We start from the raw sequence: 20612 nt of genomic DNA, 5'->3' as shown, positions 1-20612 counted from the left end.
AAACAGGACCATATATCGGATGCTGATTCAGAGCATACATGGCCTTCTGGAGAACTTTGCCCCAGCCCTGCAAAGTATGGTCACCTAGTTGGCATTGTAATTGTGACTTCAAAAGGCCATTCCACAATTCTATCAATCCAGCTGCCTGGGGATAACGGGGAACATGGTAAGACAATGAATTCCATGAGCATGAGCCCACTGCCACTCTTCTTTAACCATAAAATGAGTGTCTTTGTCAGAGGCAATGCTGTGTGGAATACCATGACAGTGGATAAGGCATTCTGTGAGTTCACGGATGGTAGTTTTGGCAGAAGCATTGCATGCAAGATAGACAAACTCATATCTGAAGTAAGTGTCTATCCCAGTGAGGACAAACTTCTGCCCTTCCCATGATGGATGAGGTCCAATATAATGAACCTGCCCCCAGGTAGCTGGCTGATCACCCCAAAGAATGGTGCCATATTGAGGTTTCAGTGTCGGTCTCTGCTGCTGGAGAACTGGGCACTCAGCAGTGGCCATAGTGGGTCAGCTTTGGTGGGTGGAAGTACATGTTGCAGAGCCCATGGGCAACCTCCATCCTTCCCACCATGGCCACTTTGTTCATGGGCCCATTGGACAATGACAGGGGTGGCTTGGGAAAGAGGCTGAGTTATATCCACAGAACGGGTCATCCTTTCCACTTGATTATTAAAATCCTCCTCTACTGAGGTCACCCTGTTGGTGAGCACTCACATGGGATACAAATATCTTTACAGTTTTTGACCACTCAGAGAGGTCCATCCACATACCTCTCCCCTCCCCCACATTTACTTGTCACCAATTTTCCAATCATGCTTCTTCAAAGTCCTTGACCATCCAGCCAAACCATTGGCTACAGCCCATGAATCAGTATATAATCACACATCTGGCCATTTCTCCTTCCATGCAAAGTGCACAACCAGATATACTGCTCGAAGTTCTGCCCACTGGGATGATTTCCCTTGACGACTGTCCTTCAGGGATGTCCTAGAAAGAGGCTGTAGTGATGCAGCTGTCCACTTTTAAATGGTGCCTGCATGTTGTGCAGAACCATCTGTGAGTCGGGTCCTAGTCTTCTCTCCCTCGGTCAACTAATCATAGGAAACTCCCCATGTGTCCATCAGTGCAGGTTGTCGGAGAGAAGGCAGGGTGGCCAGAGTGGAGACCATGGGCATTGAGTCACTTCCTCATGTAACTTCCTTGTGCTTTCAGGACCCGCTTGAGCCTGATCACATATATACCACTTCCCTTAGATGATGGAATGCTGCTGTGCATGACCCACCTTATGGCTAGATGAGTCAGAAGGCACTTAGTTCATGATAGGCAGTTCAGGTAGCATGATGACTTGATGACTCATAGTCAAACATTCAGTTTCCACTGGAGCCCAGTAACAAGCCAAGAGCTTTCTCTCAAAAGGAGAGTAGTTTTCTGCAGATGGCAGGGCTTTGCTCCAAAATCCTAGAGGTCTCCACTGTGATTCACCTATGGGGTCCTGTCAAAAACTCCAAACAGAATCCCTATCTGCCACTGACACCTCTAGCACCATTGGATCTGCTGGGTCTATATGGCCCAAGTGGCAGAGCAACTGGCACAGCTGCCTAGACCTGTTGCAGAGCCTTCTCCTGTTCTGGACCCCATTTAAAACTGGCAGCTGTTTAGGTTGCTCAATAAATGGGCTAGAGTAACACTCCCAAATGAGGAATGTGTTATCTCCAAAATCCAAATAGGCCCACTAGGCAATGTGCCTCTTTCATGGTTGTAAGAGGGGTCTGATGCAGCAACTTATCTTTCACTTCAGAAGGAATATCTCAACAGGTCCCACTTCACTGAACCCATAGAAATTTTACTGAGTTAGAAGTTCCCTGAATTTTAGTTGGATTTATTTCCCATCCTCTGTCATGCAAATGTCTCACCAACAAGTCCAGTTGGTTTGCTACTTTTTGCTCACTGGATCCAATGAGCATAATGTCATCCATGTAAAGGACCAATGTAATATCTCGTAGAAGTGGAAAGCAATCAAGGTCTCTCCAAATAAGATTATGACACAAAGCTGGAGAGTTATATACCCGTGAGGTAACACAGTAAAGGTATAGTTCTGGCCTTGCCAGCTGAAGGCAAATGGCTTCTGGTGGGCCTTATGGACAGGAATGGAGATCAATGGCTTCATACCAGTTACCAGGAGATGTATTAATTAGCTCAAGCAATGAAACACATCTGGTACAGCAGCTGCAACTGGAGTCACAACTTGGTTAAGCTTACAACAATCCATTGTCATTCTCCAAGATCCATTTATCTTTTGCACAGGTCAAATGGGAGAGTTGAATGGGGATGTGGTGGGAATCAACACCCCCATGTTTTTCAAGTCCTTGATGGTGGCACTAATCTCAGCAGTCCCTCCCGGGATGTGATATTGTTTTTGATTTATTAGTTTTCTAGGTAGAGACAGCTCTAATGGCTTCCATTTGGCCTTTCCCATCATAATACTCCTAACCCTACCAGTCAGGGAGCCAATGTGGGGTTTCTGCCAGCTGCTAAGTATTTATATGCCAGTTTTGCATTCTGGCACTGCGGAAATAACTACAGGATGAATCTGGGGACCCACTGGACCCACTAGAAGTTGGACCTGAGCTAAAACTCCATTAATTCACTGACCTCAATAAGCCACTACTTTAAGTGGCAGACCACAATGACGTTTTGGGTACCTTGGAATCAACATCAGCGTGCTCTCTCTCTCTATATATATATGTATTCCATATATATAAAGGAGTTTATTAAGTATTAACTCACATGATCACAAGGTCCCACAATAGGCTGTCTGCAGTCTGAGGAGCAAGGAGAGCCAGTCCGAGTCCCAAACTAAATAACTTGGAGTTTGATGTTCAAGGGCAGGAAGCATCCAGCACAGGTGAAAGATATAGGCTGGGAGGCTAGACCAGTCTCTCTTTTCACATTTTTCTGCCTGTTTTTATTCTAGCTACACTGGCAGCTGATCAGATTCTGCCTACCCAGATTTAGGGTGGTTCTGCCTTTTCCAGCCCACTAACTCAAATGTTAATCTCTTTTGGGAAAACCCTCACAGACACACCCAGGATCAATACTTTGCATCCTTCAATCCAATCAAGTTGACACTCAGTATTAAACATCACAGTTGGGAAGGCATGGTTGGTTTTGAAATGTGAGGACACAAGATTTGGGAGGGGCTAGGGGCGGAATGGTGTGGTTTGGCTTTGTGTCCCCATCCAAATCTCATCTTGAATTGTAGCTCCCACGTATTCCACATGTTGTGGGAGGGACCCGGTGGGAGATGATTGAATCATGGGGCAGGTCTTTCCTGTGCTCTTCTCGTGATAGTGAGTAAGTCTCAAGATATCTGATGGTTTTGTAAGGGGCAGTTTCCCTGTACAAGCTCTCTGTTTGCCTGCTGCCATCCACACAAGATGTGACTTGCTTCTCTTTGCCTTCTGCCATGGTTGTGAGGACTCCCCAGCCATGTGGAACTTCTTTCTTTTGTAAATTTCCCAGTGTCCTGGTGTATCTTTATTAGCAGTGTGAAAACGGACTAATACGGTAGCCTTGTGTAATAAAACTGGCTGTACCATAACTTAATTTTCTAATTTGTAAGACAGAGATATTCACATGTCACATGGAATGCTTAGAAAGTGAAATGTGGGCACATGGGCTCAGCAGAGCCCAGCTGCTGGCATGCCCTTCTGTCCCACTGGCCTCTTCATGGAGGGCATTGTGAGGAACCAGTTGATAAGCTCTTCCTTCTAGGTGATGTTTTCAGGTAAGCCAGGGAGCTGTTAGAGGTACAATGTAATCTCTGTCCAGAATAAATAGTAGTGCTGGAAGTTTTAAGTCGTAACAGAAGGGAGGTGGGCCCTGCCTGGCATAGCATCATTAGCTGGCTGCCTAGTAAACCTGCCCAATTTCCATGAATCTCCACCAGCACTACCCTGATAATGAACTTACGATAATGGAAGAAAAGAGAAAGAACTGCATTACTGACAACACACCGCCTGCTTACACATGTCACATGGAGGCTGTGGGGAGGGCTGCAGAGAGAGCTGGCCGTGACAGGGCAGTTGTCAACATCAACACAATCAATAACTCTGGTCTGTCTCTTCTCTGCCCAATGTGCCATCCCTCCAAAATCCTTATTGGTTGTAAAATGTCATGATCATCATTAATGAGTGTGGAGTAAATTACTGGTGGAAAAGGAAAGTTTAAAAAATGGTAGCTTATATAATAGTTTGAAATTAAAGGCTGAATATTACTATTTATGAAATCATTTCACAACTGTTTTATGTGACACACTTTCCTGGAATGCCATGTTTTTTAGTGAGAAGGTGGTAAAGGAAAGTGGCGCAATTGATTAGCTTCGATGTAATTGCCTGGTCCTGTACCCCGGAGTCAAAATCCCCAGCCCACAAGTTAGAAGTTGCATGATACTGAGCACTTTGCCTACATGACTGAGGCAAGGCCATAATTTTGTCATCTCTAAAACAGAAATAATAATGCTTAAAGGTACATCGTGAGGATTATTGAATGCATTGCACTTCAAGCTTGAAGGCCTTGCCTGACATATAGTGATGAGTCAATGTATGTTTAACATTCATTATTATTTTCTTAATATTACACTAGAAATGCAAGGTATATCAATGTCTATGTAAATTCCAAATAGTAGTCACTGCAAAATTGAAGGTTTTTTTTTATATATGACACAATGAAGGGACATTGATGACTGTTACCGTAATGTGGGATAAATATTTAATTTGATACAAAATCATTCAAGGAATGATTTTATAACTAATTTTGTTGTATTTTTAGAATTTATTATGTTTTAAATTTGTTTTTACTGTATACTCTGCAATGTATGTTATATTTCAGGATTAAAAACAGATGTGAAAAAAATGTTTTGTAGTATTAGAATCTGCTTAACAGAGAAAGCCACTTGCCATTCAGCCACTTAACTCAAGGTTGAGTGTGGCTTTTATTCATGAAGCATTGGTGACTGCTGTTTCTGCTGGTATCTTACTCTGCCCTTTGGTGGAGGTGATTTTTAATCCACAGCATATTTAATAGAACTTCCACTTTGTTTTGGGAGTTTGTTGAGTCAAATATACCAGAATCCCAAGAATTTTACATCAACGATATACCAGGCAAATATTAAATATCCGGGGACAACTGACGTATACATAGTTAACTTCTATAGGTTGCTATCAAAGAGTAGCACATGGTTTTTAAACATCTAGTTTCACTATATAATTTATCTCCTACATGAGAGAGACAAAACATGTAGCTCAGAATGACCTGCATAACACACACACAAAGCACATCATAATATTTAGCTTCAGCTCTCCACCTGAAGTCACGGATTTCCAAATACCCCAGCCAATGGATAGCTCCCAGCGAGGAAGAACATATGATTCCACTTTTACCCATCACTGGAGTTCTTTGATTTAATGACTGTGGGATTGTATTTTTTACTGTTTAGACAGATTCCTCACTAATACTTAACAGGCAAGAGACATTAAAATCCTGTTTGGTTTGACAGGAGCAGAGTTTAATGTCAGCTGGACTGAATTTGTTTTCCTAAGTTCTAGTTTTTCAAAAAAATCTTTGATGTTTGATTTAACCAGACTTGTTTGGGAAACAAACTCTGTGATATGTAGGGGATCCAGATACATTTCTGATTCAATCAGAGCATTCACATCTTATGCACCGCCCAGTTGATAATAAACAATTCGCATCAGACTTTCATCATAAACAGTCAGTGCAATCAATGGACGAACTCCATAACATTGATCAGCAACTATTTCTATTTAGGCAAAGTCTATAGCAAGAAAAAAATGTGTGATCAACCATCAGGATGGACGAATTTACAAAATGCTTCTCTTCCAGGAAAATATTTTAATTTTTCTTGTATCACTGTCTGTTCTCTCTTATCTCCCTAAACTTATTTCCAACAAAGCACCTACCTCAGTAGGTTGGAATTAGTTTGTGTATCTTATGGACTGAGAGCACCTGGTGGCCAGTATGTTTCTCACACAGCAAAGCCATGAACCAATATCTGATCCATGATTGTCCACTAGAACTACTTCTTGAATAAAATTGCATTTTACTTACCATTCTACTTATAGAATATACCCATCTACTTTGTGTATCTGTATTGCAGAGTAAAATATTTACCTTTGCGTTATAAAACATTGTAAAATAAATATAGTTTTATTATCTATAAAAATGTGTAGCAGCACATATAGGAATGGTTGGCAGTGAAAGACGAATATTTTTAATGACTGAGTTGTTTGTAACTAGAACATTCATTATTTTGATTCCCAAGGATAGATATTAATGGATAAGTAGGGTCCAGTTTGTATTAGCCTGCGCCATGCTAGTTGCAAATGTCATTCAATATTAGCTTTTGCAAAAGAGAGAATTTATTTACTCATGCATCTGAGAAAATGCTAAATGTGGCAGAGAATCTTGTCAGCTTCCCCAAAAGATATCAGACCTCTTCTTTGTTGATTATCAAAAAATTTCAAAATAGAGGTGGGGAACTTTTATGCCATAGTGTAGGTTTTAGAGTCCCTGCAACAGAAGACCTGTAACCCTAGTTCCAACCAATGGTATATGAATGATGTCTATTAGTTTAATTATAGGAAATAATTTTCTTTGACAATATAGAGTAGGTGAAGAGAAAATCCCAATTCCGTTTAATGCTTCGGATCACAGTTCCTTGAGGAAGTGATGCCTGAAGCTGCGGCAGCTACCTTGCAGCCAAGAAAGAAAGGCCAGATGTCCTGAAATTACTAAAGAAGTGAATTAAGCCTAGAACTGCATATTCCAAGCATTCTTACTATTCAGGAAAGATATAATCCTATTTATTTGGGATCTCTAATGATGTATCCTTATTCATTCTGGAATTTCGTAATTTCTTTTCTCTTTTTCCTTGATGTATATCGCCTGTGGCTTAGTTGAATCAATCCTTTCAAAGAGCCCATTTTAGCTTTATTTCCTCTACTTTATGTATATATTCTATTCCATTGACTTTTTTGTGTTTTATTATCATTTTCTTCCTTGGATTTTATCTTTTATTTTTTCTAGATTTTTAAGAAACTATGCATAAATTTCTTTGAAACTATGTATAGATTTTCACAGATTTGGGATTGTGATAACTTCCTGTTGGATTAACCTCTTTATCACTGTGAAATACACTTTTTTAGTCTTACTCATGTTTCTTTGCTTAAAATCTTTTTCCTGGTATTAGTAAATCTGTCTTTATTTCATATGTCTTTGATAATTATCTATACAGTATGTCTTTATATTATTTCATTTTTAATTATTCTGCATTCTTATACTTAAAATGTGTTTCTCAGTAACACTTTTTTTCCCCATATTTTTCATGGTGGTAAAATATACATGACATAAAATTACATATGAACCATTTCTAAGTGTAGAGTTCATTGTTATTAATACGTTTATAAGACTACAACCATTAGCATCATCCACATCCAGAACACTTTCTTCATGTGAAACTGAAATTTTGGACCCATTGAACACTAACATTACCATAACCCATTAAACATGACCCGCTCCCTGCAGCTCCTGGCAACTGCCATTCTACTTTCTGTCTCTCTGATTTTGACTTTCTAAGTACCACAAACCAGTGGAATTATATAGTACTTGTCATTTTGTACTGGCTTATTTTGATTGGCTTATTTCACTGAGCATTATGTTCTCACGTTTCATTGGTTTTGTAGCATGTGTCAGGATTGACTTCCTTTTTAAGGCTGAATAATATGTCATTGCGTGTGGATAGCACATTCTGCTTATCTCTTCATCCCTCAATGGACACTTGGGTTGTTTCCATGTTTTAGTTATTGTGAATATTGCTGCTATGAACGTGGGTGTGCAACATATCATGGAGGCCCTGCTTTCAGTTCTTTGGGATGTATATCCAGAAGTGGAATTGCTGGATCCTATGGTAATTCTATTTTTATTTATTTTTAGTAACTGCCATACACGTTTCACAGGGGTTGCACCATTTCAGATTCTCACTATCAGTGCATAAGGGTACTCCGTGTCTTTGCCAGCACTCGTTATTTCCTGGGTTTTTGTTGTTGTTGTGGGTGGTAGACATTGTAAGTGATTGTGAAGTAGAATCTCATAGGAGTTTTGATTTGCATTTCCCTAATGATTAGGAATGCTGAGCATCTTTTCATGTGCTTATTAGCCATTTGACTGTCTTGTTTGTGGAAATGTCTATTCAAGTACTTTGCTCGTTTTTAAACCCCTTCAGTGAGTTTTTTTCATATATTTATAATACAGTTTTCATATATTTATAACACAGTTAAACTGTTTTTGTCACGTGATACATTCTACTCTTGGATGGCCCCAACATCCTAATTTTTCCTAAGTTGTATACATTAATATTGAATCTTTGCACTATAAAGTTCTATGAATTTTGACATATGCCTAATGCCATGTATCCACCATTACAGATTCATACAGTGAATATTTTCACTGTTCTATAAAATTCCCTGGGCTTCACATATTAATCCTCCCACTAACCCTTGGCAATTGCTAATCCTTTTACCACCTCTATAGTTTTTCCTTTTTCAGAATGCCTTGGAAATGGAATCATTTATATATACAATCATAAACTGCTGCTTTCATTTGGCAAAATGCAGATAAGATTCACCCATATCTTTGTGTGCTTTGATAGCATTTTTGTTTATTGCTAAATAGTAGTTTATAGTGAGGGTGTGCCAGAGTTTGTTTATTCATTTGCTTAAGAATATCTTGGTTGCTTCCAGTTTGGAGCAATTATAAAGCTGCTATAAACATTCATGTGCATGGTGTTGTGTGAGCATAAGTTGGTAAATACCTAGGCGTGTGATTGATTGCTGGATTGTATGGTAAGACTATGTTTAGCTTTGTAAAAAGCTGCCGAACTCTCTTCCAAAATAAATGTACCTTTTTGTATTCTCATCCTCTATGAAGGAGAATTCCTGTTGTTCTGCATCTTCATCAGCAATTGGTGTTGTTTTTTAATTTTAACCATGCTAATAGATGTGTCTTTTATTACTGTTTTAATTTGTATTTCCCTAATGACAAATAATTTTAGACATAATTTCTTATGCTTGCCGTCTGTATACCTTCTTTGTGAGGTGCTCATTCAAATCCTTTTAATTGAGTTTTTGATCTGAGTTTTTATTAAGTTATTACTGTTTTATTTTGAATTTTTTTATATATCTTAGAAACATCACCTTTGTCAAATGTGTTTTGCAAATATTTTCTCCAAGCCTTTAATTTGTTTGTTTTTTTCTTGCGTTTTCATTATCTAAACAGTGTCTTTATCTAAACAAAAGTTTTTAATTTTAATAATCTGCAGCTCACCAGGCACATAGTGGGTCACACCTATAGTCCCAGAACTTTGGGAGGCTGAGGCAGGCGGATTGCTTAAGCCCACAAGTTCAAGACCAGCCTTGGCAACATGAGAAAACCCCATCTCTACAAAAAACGCAGAAATTAGCCAAGTGTCATGGTGCAAGCCTGTAGTCCCAGCTACTTGGGAAGCTGAGGCAGAATTGCTTGAGCCTGGGAGGTTGAGTTTGCAGAGAGCTGTGATCCTGCCACTGCACTCCAGCCTGGGGGGTGGGGTGAGACCCTGTCTCAAATTAAAAAAAAAAAAAGAAAGAAAAAGAAAAAACTAGCTTATTAATTTTTTTATTTAATGTGTATTGATTTTGATGTTATATATGAATCTCATAACCCAACCCTTTCATATATTTTCTCCTGTGTTTTCTTCTAGTTTTATAGTCTTACATTTTACGTTAGTTCTATGATCCACGTTGAGTTAATTTGCATTTAAAGTTTAAGTTATGTGTCTAGGTTCAACTTTTTATTCATATGAACATTGAAATGTACCAGAATCATTCACTGAAATAAAACAAAAAAACCCTAGACTTTCTCAATTGAAATGTCTTTGTGCTTTTGTCAAAAATCACCAATGTATTTATGTGGATTTTTGCTGGACTATGTGTCTGTTTCTTCAGCAATACCTCACTATCTTGGTTACAGTGGCATTATAATGTCTTTAAATAGGGTGGTGAAATCCCCTAAATTGGTCTTCTTCAGTATGTGTGGATTATTCTAGGTCCTTGCCTATCAGTTTGCTGATATCTGAAAAACAGCTTGCTGAATTTTGATTGGGATTTCATAGACACTATAGTTCAATTTGGGAAACAGTGACATCTTAACCATATTGAAAATTCCAATCCATGAACACAGGATATCCTCTGTTTGGATATTCTTTGATTTATTTCATTAATGAATTATAGTTTCATGAGTACTGTTCTTGCATATATTTTGTTATATTTATACTCAAGTATTTCGTTTTCTGGTGCTACTGCAAATGGCACCAAATTTTTTTTTTTTTTTTTTTTTTTTTTTTGAGACAGAGTCTCGCTCTGTCGCCCAGGCTGGAGTGCAGTGGCGGGATCTCAGCTCACTGCAAGCTCCGCCTCCCGGTTTCACGCCATTCTCCTGCCTCAACCTCTGGAGTAGCTGGGACTACAGGCGCCGCCACCTCGCCCGGCTAGTTTTTTGTATTTTTTTTAGTAGAGACGGGGTTTCACTGTGTTAGCCAGGATGGTCTCGACAAATTCAAATTGGTCATTTCCGATATATAGGAAAGCAAATTAACTTCTGTATATTTGCAGGCACTAGTGCTGAGACAAGATATTTTGTCCTTATTTCTGATTTTAGTGTGAAACTGTCTAGTCTCTCATCATTAAGTATGACATTAAATATAGGTTTTTGTAGTTCTTCAAGTTCCCTTTTATTATTCATTTTCTGACAATTTTTAATTATAAATAGGTGTTTGATTTTCTCAAATTATTTTTACTATCAATTGAAATGATTACATGGTTTTTCTTCTTTAGCCTATTAATATGGTGAATTATATTGATTTTTTTTAAATGTCATTTTTATATACCTTTGTATACCAAATCTTGCTTGGTAGTGGTATATAATTACTTTTATATGTTGTTGAATTTGGTTTGTTAATATTTTCTTGAGGGTTTTTGCAAGAGTATTCATAAAAGTCATTTTGTCTGCAGTTTTCTTATAATGCCTTTATCTGATTTGGGTATTAGCATAATGCTGGCCTTGTAGAGTGAGTTAGGACATGTTTTCTTTGTGATTCTCAAGAGAAAAGATTGTAGAGTTCTGGTTAATAATTAATGAGATTGTTTGTCTACAATTAGAAAAATTAGAATTTGGATGTAATAGATTAGTGTTGGGGCCGGGCGTGGCGGCTCACACCTGTAATCCCAGCACTTTGGGAGGTTGAGGTGGGCAGATCACGAGGTCAGGAGATCAAGACCATCCTGGCTAAAACGGTGAAACCCCATCTCTACTAAAAATACAAAAAATTAGCCGGGCATGGTGGTGGGTGAGGCTACTCAGGAGGCTGAGGCAGGAGAATGGCGTGAACCCAGGAGGCAGAGCTTGCAGTAAGTCCAGATCGCCCCACTGCACTCCAGCCTGGGCAACAGAGCGAGACTCCGTCTCAAAAAGAAAGTAAATAAAATAAAAGTAAATAAATAAATAAATAAATAAATAAAAGATTAGTGGTTCTCAAATTTCACTCCATAGTGAATTAGATGGGAAGATTTAAAAAACATACCATCCTCCATCCCAGAGGGAACTAATCCAAATTTCTGGAGTGGATGCTAGGAATTAATATGTTCTAAAGTAACATCTCAAATGATCCAATATGAAGACAAAGTTAGATATTCATTTTCAAATGCTGAACTGATTGTTCTTTAAATCTTAACCACAAACAGGACACATTCTATGACTTTAAAAATTCCCAGTGAGAGATCTAGAAAATACCAGAAATGAGTAGATGATATTGCCTTCACTGGGGAGGACATCTTTGGTATTTTTCAATTTATATCTTCAACTGGAAAATATTTCTACATTTCTACTTGTTCTTTAGAAGAGAATTTCATTCTGGTGTGAAAACAATTCCTTGTATATGGTATTTCTCTCAGTCCCAGAGAGGGTGGGGAGAAGGAGAGAGGCAGACATGCAATGCCTTTTCACAGGCAAGGCTTTGTGCAGTCTTCAGGCAGTTTCCTCCTGAGCTGGAAAAGTGGAGGAGGCAGGAGAAAGGGTGAGTCATCCATGCCCCACTGGAGCTGAATTCATCTGGGTTGTGAAAAGTGGCCTTGCCTTACAGAAAGAACACCCTCTGTAGGCTGATCGCCCCTAGGGAGAGCTCACTTCGACTTCCGGTGCATTGAGGGACCTTTTCACAAATCATTCACACTGATCACATTGTACCAGGGCTCTCAGTCTTCTATTGCTAGCTGCACCTTCTCCCTGACATTCCTCCTACGTATTCACAAGGCAAACTCTGTTGAGTGACAGGAGGTGCTCCACATCCCTGAGAACCCAGACGAGCTGCTCTGGGAGAGCCTTTTGCCCGCTTTCAGCTGTTCATCCAGCAGCACTTGCCAACCAGATGATCCAACAAATGCTCAGATTGTTAGTGATTGAGTGTAAATTATATTTAGAAAAATTAATAGTGGGCTAAATTGTTTTTTTAAATGATCATATGTGCCTTTTATTTTTCATTCTTTTTGTAGATACTATTTCATTATTGTTTCTTTGTTTTGGGGTTTTTGTCTTTTGGGGGGCTGTATCATAAAATTAAAACCTGACATGCAAAATGGTAGGGATATACATGCAAGAACTCTGTTTTAATATATACATATTTCATCAGAGAAAAGGCTCTAGTCTCTTGTTAAAAGGAGTTATTAAGAGTCTACTGGAAATGCAGCCATCTCTGATGGCTGAAGTCCACCTGGAAGAATCTTTTGGATGAAGATACATCTTCATATAGAGACTGATTTGTGTCATAAATAATGGCATTGATGACACACTGGATTTAGGATGAAATAATGATACATAGAAGCTTTTAACAAACATTAAGCCTTAAGAATAATTGTTTTCCAAAAGTACCCTTATTTTCTTATGTTTCCTGGTCTATTACCTATTCCCCATGCTTTCTCCTACATATTTTATTCTCTTTTTTATGACTTTACTCAAATGTGGAGTAGATCATGGACTGTTGGTGCTCATTCCTTAATCTTGTCCAATGACAGTGCATTAAGCTTAGCCTCATGACGACACTATTTAATGACACCGTTCTGCTGTGGAGAGCAAATTTTATTTGCTCTTGTTTTGTTGAAGAAAATAACCTGTGTGGTTTCAGATTAATCTCCTCATGGCTATATGGGTACATACGGCCTTATGGCAGTTTGGCCATGTTGCTAAAGCTGAACACTGGATCCTGATTGTTTACCATATTACTTATAGACACCAGGACAAATGGCTCAAATAACATTGTTAAGTATCAAAACAATGCATCACTTTTCCTAGCGTTTCTTAAACCCATGCATTACTGTAAGTGGTCTGTGCCAATAAATGAAGCTGCTGCTGACAAGGGAGTTATAAAAGTAACTTACTAACACTCATGTTAGAAAATTCCTGTTATGTATTAAAAATAAGCCCAGTTTGATTATCTAAAATACACAGACAGCCAAAGAAGTAATGTATTAGCTGTTCTCACCTAAAATGAAAGCTTTACTTTACTTAGGTTTGGAAGCGCTCCTATCTTCAATGACATCCCTATAGGAGGACCCCCCAAAACCCAGTCTTCTGCCTCTAGTAGAGGTAGAGGCGTGGAACACAACAGGGTATCAAGACAAATGCTCATTCACTGGGACACAGGATCTTCTTCCTGTCAGCTTTCCCATGGTGGAACAGGTGTCGGGCAGCTGTGCCTTCATCATCATGGGCAATGGAACAGAGGCTAATAGAAATATTGGCAGTGACATCCCAGAGGGGTCAAACATGAGCCAAGAAATCTTCAAAAATCCACCTTGAAGAGCCTCGCTGTTATGGGTTGCATTGTCTCCCCCAAAAAGATATTGATGTCTTAACACTGAGGATCTAGGCTATGCAGGATGACTTTATTTGGACATAGGGTGTTTGCAGATGTCATTAGTTAATATATAGCCATTAGTGAGGGCCCTAATCAATATGACTGAGTTCTTATCAAAAGGAAAGATTTTGACACAGAGACCCACACACGAATAATGCATGTGAATGTGAAGGCAAAGATTGGGGTGTCACGTCTATAAGTCAAGGAACACCAGAGGTTACTAGCAAATCACCAGGAGCTACGAGAGTGGCATGGAACTGATCCTTCCCTAGCACCTCCAGAGGAAGCACAGCCCTGTCAACACTTTGCTCTTGGACTTCCAGCCTCTGGAACTGTGAGACAACACATTCCTGTTGTTTAAGCCACTCACCTTGTGGTATTTTGTTACAGCAGCCTAGGAAACTCGTAGACTATCCCAGCTTACAATTTCATGACTCCATGATAAGCCCTCTGCGTTAGGGTAGAAAATGTTTCCCAAAATGTGTTCAAGAAAAAGGATATGAATCGTTAGTTAAATTCACTCAGTTTATACTTCAAACTTATTTGATTTAGGGACTAGAATCCATTTTATTTGTCTTTGAATAACAACTACCTAGTATTTATATACATGAATGACAAAAACTTATATCCAAAATATGTAAATAATTCCTACAAGTCAAAACTTACAAGTCTTTATTTTATCTTATATAAAATAAAATAACGGACATACATCTTCTGTGTTCACAAAGAAGACATATAAAGAGCAAGCTATAACAAGATATAAAACATCATTATTCAATAGGGAAATATAAATTGAAATCACAATGAGATAGCATTATGTTGCCATCAGAATTGCTTAAATTAAAAAGATTCACAACACCAAATGACTGCAAGGCTATGAAACCACCAGAACTCTCATATATTTTTGGTGAGAGTATAAGTTGTATAACCACTTTGGAAAAATGTCTAGCATTTTCTTAGAAAAATAAACATACACTTACATTATGACCAGCAGTTCTACACCCAGACATTTCCTCACAGGAAATGAAGCGTACATTCACAAAATGACTTGTACATGAATGTTTAAAGCAGCTTCATTCAAAATAGCTAAAACTGGAAAATGGCCCAGGTGTCAATCAACCGGAGAGTGGCTGAACACACTGTAGAGTGTGTCTATAATGGAAGACTCCTCAGAAATAACAAAGGCTGAGTACAGGTACACAAAATCCATCTGCTGAGCAAAAGAAACCAGGCACAGAAGCATATACATTGTCGGGTTCCCTTCATTGAAAGTGCTAAGACAGGCAAAACACATCTTTCTTGAAACAGTCAGAAGAGTGGGCAAATGGGGTGAGCATTGACTGGGAAAACGAGTCTTTCTTGAAACAGAAGAGTGGGCAAATGGGGTGAGCATTGACTGGGAAAACGAGTCTTTCTTGAAACAGTCAGAAGAGTGGGCAAATGGGATGAACATTGACTGGGAGGGTTCCATGGCTACTTTCTCAAGTGACAGCAGTACTCTGAAACTTGAGCTTTGGTTACACAAGTGTGTGCATCTGCTAACTTTTGATGAAGGTACATTTAAGTTTTGTTAATTTCACACAATGTAAATTTTACTTAAATAAGCATAAAATAGTTAATTGTAGTTAATGATGCAGATTCTGAAGTGTTTAGGGGTGGCATATACAGGAATATGCAACATAGTAGGAAATGCATCAAAAACACAATTGATTAATGGCTTATAATAAAAAGGAAGGTAAGCGATAACCCAAATGAAGCACACGTCCACTGTAGAACTCACATGGTGGGTATTTGAGTTTTCAGCACATTACTTTCCAACTTTTCAGTATGATGAAACACTTTAATAATCAAATATTGGATAAAAACAACTTCAATTTTGAGTCATTAATGTGCCCATCAAAATTGTTTCCTGCTAGTAAACCCCTTAGGAGTGGGAATAGTCACCCCACCTCACGTTGGCTGAGTGGATATAAGGAGATGCTTCCAGGTGTGGCCTCTGACTTAAGTGCCCCAAAAGAACATTTTATTTGGCCTGTTTCTTGAGTCCATTGTCTCTTTCCTTTCTTCACTGTTATCCCTCCTCTCTTTCATTTGAGTAAAGCTGTGATAGCACAAGATGCTGTCCTGCTTCGCCTCACGTGGAGAAAGTCCCTCTGGAAGTGGAGTGGAGCGGGAAGATGATGGAGTCTTAGGGAACACGGCAGAGGGCCCTTTTCAGACCCAGACTGCTCATCTTTGATCTTCTCCTTGGACGTTACAAATAAAAAAAAGGTCTTGCTGTTTTAAGTGTGCTTTCATTTACCACAAAGCGGTAATGAGAATAACAAGCTTAGATTTTGGAGTTAGTAGAGGGGAGGAGAAAGGCAGTGCGAATTGAGGATGCAACCATCCCACCTTAGAAACCTGAAATAAATTTTGGTCAATAAAAACATTTTTGGAAACTGTCGTTTGTGGTATTTGGGCACATACAACCAAGCACCAACTGTAACTACAGAGTGAGGATAACTGGTAGGAAAAATGCAGAAGGTATGGCTGTGTTGGCTGCTTCATGCCACCGTCGGTAAAATCCTCCCAGTGAAGAAGCATGAACTTGGTGTAGCACTATCAGCCTTTAGAGACAGGGAGAGTTTCCTGCAAGGGTTATTCTCTACCAGTAGTCCAAAATCTGTGTTGACTGTGACTGATTTTCTGTGCGTTTGTTTTACAAATTTTAATACACTTTATTGCATATATTTGAGGTTTGCAGTATGACATTTTGGGATACATTAGTAAAACAGTAATAGTAGTGAAGCAGATTAATATATCTATCACCTCAGTTACTTTTTGTGAAAACAACCTATTTGCAAAAATCCCTAATACAATTCTATTAACTTTAGCCTTTGTGTTATTCATTAGATCTTTAGAATTTATGTTTCTTAAATTCAGATACTTATAGACATTAAATTAGGAATTGAAGAAACAGATAAATAATAGGTTTGCATCCTGTGACTGCTATATAATCCAATTACGAAGAAAATGCACCAGTTTTGGGCTTCACTTTTTCCCACTCATTTTTAAATTCACACATTTTAAAATATGTCTTATCTATCAAGCCTAAATCAGACTGTCAAATCTAGTTAAACTATTACCTAGCACGAGTTTCTAAATCCAGACTACATGATTTAAAAAACCAGTTTTTATATCCTAAACTGAAATTTGCATATGCTGCAGCTGAAAAGCAAGATAATTTGGGGGTCTTAGGCCTTTTTCAAACACTTCTCAATTAGAATCTGCAAGACAAAGAGAGAAAATTTTCCACCAGGTCGTGATCAAGGATGTTGTTATTTCTCTAGAGACTATTGTTTTGAATTGCCTCAGATCACAGCCCATAATTTAAGGGAGGGACAAGGATAGACCACAGAGAACTGCTGCTGAGATTAAAAAGTATAATGGTCTGATGAATATGCCTAGACGACAACTTTGGCTACAGTTACCCCATGTAGGAGGTAGATAGACAAGAATTCTGTGTTGTTTGAGAAAAGTGCCTTGCGAACTCCAAACAGAGTATCAACAACCTTTTTTCATCATCAACTAAGAAATCCCATAATGCCCTAAATTTGTACCATAGAAGTGGGCTGCAAAATGGTACATATTCCAGGGAGGATATTTTCCCTAGGGCCCACCCCACTCTGTTCATGGAGAAATTAATGTGGGCAACCCAGAAGGCAGTGCTGTTGGGACGTGAAGAGCAACAAAGGAGAAAAATGTCCCATAGATAAGATCAAGAGACGCACCTTTGTTAGGGCAAGGCGCTTACCATTCCTTTTCAGATGGTCTTGACTTGTGCTATGTTCCAGGGACTGCTGTGTTGCCCTTTCTACCCATCCAGTCCAGGAGATTATCTTGTTTCTTCTCCATTTTTGTATGATGGGTATCTTGTGCCAATTCATTATCAGATGGTTAAGAGACACATCTCACCTTAGGCAGAGGACCGTATAATTTGCAGAAACGCTAAACTTTGGGGTGGGTGAGACTTTGTGGTCATTTCCCTAGGGGAGTTAGGAAGTGTATTTTGATGATGTGTGAGGATGGGAAGAGTGCAGGTATGGATGTTGGATAGACCAAGGAGTGGACTGTATTGGATACCGACACTTGTCCAAATGATCTCAATCCCCTTTATTACCAGCTAGTGGAAATTGCTTTGAGCAAGGTAGAAAAGTGCTCAGTCAAAACTGTTAATTTTCCTTGTCACAGTCATGCACTCTAGTCTGGTCTTCCCAAGGATATATGTAAATGAATCCTTCCGAAGAGCCTTTGAAAAGGAATAGATGCAATTTTCTTTTTTCCTATGCCCTTCCACCTTCTTTCTGCTTACAATATGGATACAATGTATACAGGTACAGCAGCCATTTTGCAGCAACAATATAGAAAAGTCAAAAACATAGGAGGGAAATGGGTCTTTGGTGAGCTTGCGGAGCCATTGTGCAGGTCCTTGGGGTATGTCATAGCCTTTCCTTATTGCATGAAATATATGGAGCCTTTGCTTACTTAAGTTGCTGTGGGATATTTGTGTGCTTTTAGTCCGATTTAGTTCTAAAATGTAGGATAGGCAAGCTACTTAATCTCAGAGTTTATATCTTAGAAAATGAGTGCAGGAATGGGATAAGAATAAGCAGTAGTCTTACCAATACTGGTTAACAATTTACTGAATAGGAAATTTGCTTATTTCTCTCCAATTGAAGAGTCTAGTTTTTTTTTCTTCTAAGACCCAATCTAGAAATTAATATTTCTGCTAAAATCTTTGTATAGCCTAGTGAAAATACATAGAGATAACTGAAAGTTCGAAGAGAGACAAAAAATGTAGAATTATGGAAATAGTTTTAAAAAACATTGTCAGACAACATGTAACAAACAATAAAACATTTATCAGTGACCACTGGCAGGAAATACCATTTTAGCAGAGTCGATGGAGGGTATTTAAACATTTAACTTTGCATAACTGAATTTCTTCTGAATATTTCTGATTTCTTCTAAATCTCAAGGAATACTTCTGATTTTCCAGGCCCTTCTGTATTCCCTTTCATCTGATGCTGACTGCTTTGGTCAGGAAGGCTCAAAGATTAGAGCGTAGAAGGAAAGACCTGAGGGTGTTTTACTCTGTCTTTGTCTCAGAGACATCTCTGGTAGGGGCTGTGTCTTGTCTGCCAAGCCAGACAGGCTTATCACAGTTGTAGCTGCCCTCAGGTTCCAGCATACTTCTTTTATCCTTTCAGCCGGGAGGGGAACATTATATTAATAATGTTTTCTGACTGTTGCATTATCAGTTCTATTTGGCATCTTTGTCTTCTGACATTTGTGTAATGCATTCTTTTTATTAAAGTCCCTGTTAAATTAGGGTGTCTTTTATTTTTCTGATTGGAATCTAGACATCCCAGCCACAGAGAAGGTGGCTCCACAAGGGAGTGGGGCCCCTCCAGGTTGGCAGAAAGAATGGAGGAAAGTGGAGGCAGAGACAAGAAAACAGCTTTGCGGGCAAATAGATCCCGTGGAGGGGGCAAAAGTGTGTCTCACGTTGGTTTAAATAACATGACTAGACCCACCCAGGGTCTAGTCCTGCCTATCAAGTAAGTTGCTTCAGTTTCCGGGAAGCTGAGTTACAGTGTTGAGAATGTCTTACGTTTTCTCCCTAGTAATCCTGAGGGAACAAGAGTTTCTCTTTTCTGGGTAAGGCAGCAATGGGGCCTGAAATTTTTCTGCTGAGAGTGTGAACCCAGGATCAGAATATGTGCACACAGTAAGAAGACTGAAACTCTCATTATAATGAAAGAAAACAAGAACCATCCAGATTGGACCAGAAAATATAACATTAGCCAAATGCATTTAAAAAACGAAGTTCAGTAAAAATATCTTTAATATAAAAGAATTCAAAGGTAGACTATTACCTTCATAAAAAATGTAGTGGCTTTATTGAAGTATTATATACTGCTCTCATTAGTGACAGTGAGCTGTTCCTACTTTCAGAAAATGTTTTCTTTCCCCCATATTGTCAAAAATTGATGTTTAGATAGAGCCTAACTAACCATTGCAGCCACTATCCCTAACTCCTCTCAAACACATTATTGGACAAACAAGCAATAAAGCAAAACAGAACAAAACCGCAAACCTCCACAGAGTCTTCTCTTATTTTATGTTCTCTAGGGTTAGTAGTCATCCTACATTTTCTCTGGAAACAATAAAATATGATGTGAATGTGAGCTGGCTGGTTTTATTCTCATTTCACTTCACATTTGTGTCGTCTGGTTTTAGGTCTCACAGGTAGATTGCAGCTCTACAGAAGGAATATTGTTTTATTTTACTTACATGTAGGATTGAGCCTAATTCCCTTTCAGCCAACACTGTATTAAGTGGCTCACAATAAAACAAAGGGTCAATAAGGGAGACATGCCACCTTGAAAAGAAATAAAACCGCCCTTTCCTCAAAAGACTTCTCCTATGAAGGAGGAAATAAGATCTTAATTGGCATCCAAACTAACAACAGCTGAAAGCCCTAGAGCCTGAGCATAATTAGACCTCAAACTCAATTAGCTGGCCC

The sequence above is a fragment of the Macaca mulatta genome, chromosome 13, assembly GCF_049350105.2.
Source record: "Macaca mulatta isolate MMU2019108-1 chromosome 13, T2T-MMU8v2.0, whole genome shotgun sequence".
Taxonomy (NCBI): Eukaryota; Metazoa; Chordata; class Mammalia; order Primates; family Cercopithecidae; genus Macaca; species Macaca mulatta.
The sequence above is the reverse complement of the archived record's forward strand: the minus strand, read 5'-3'. Positions refer to the sequence as shown.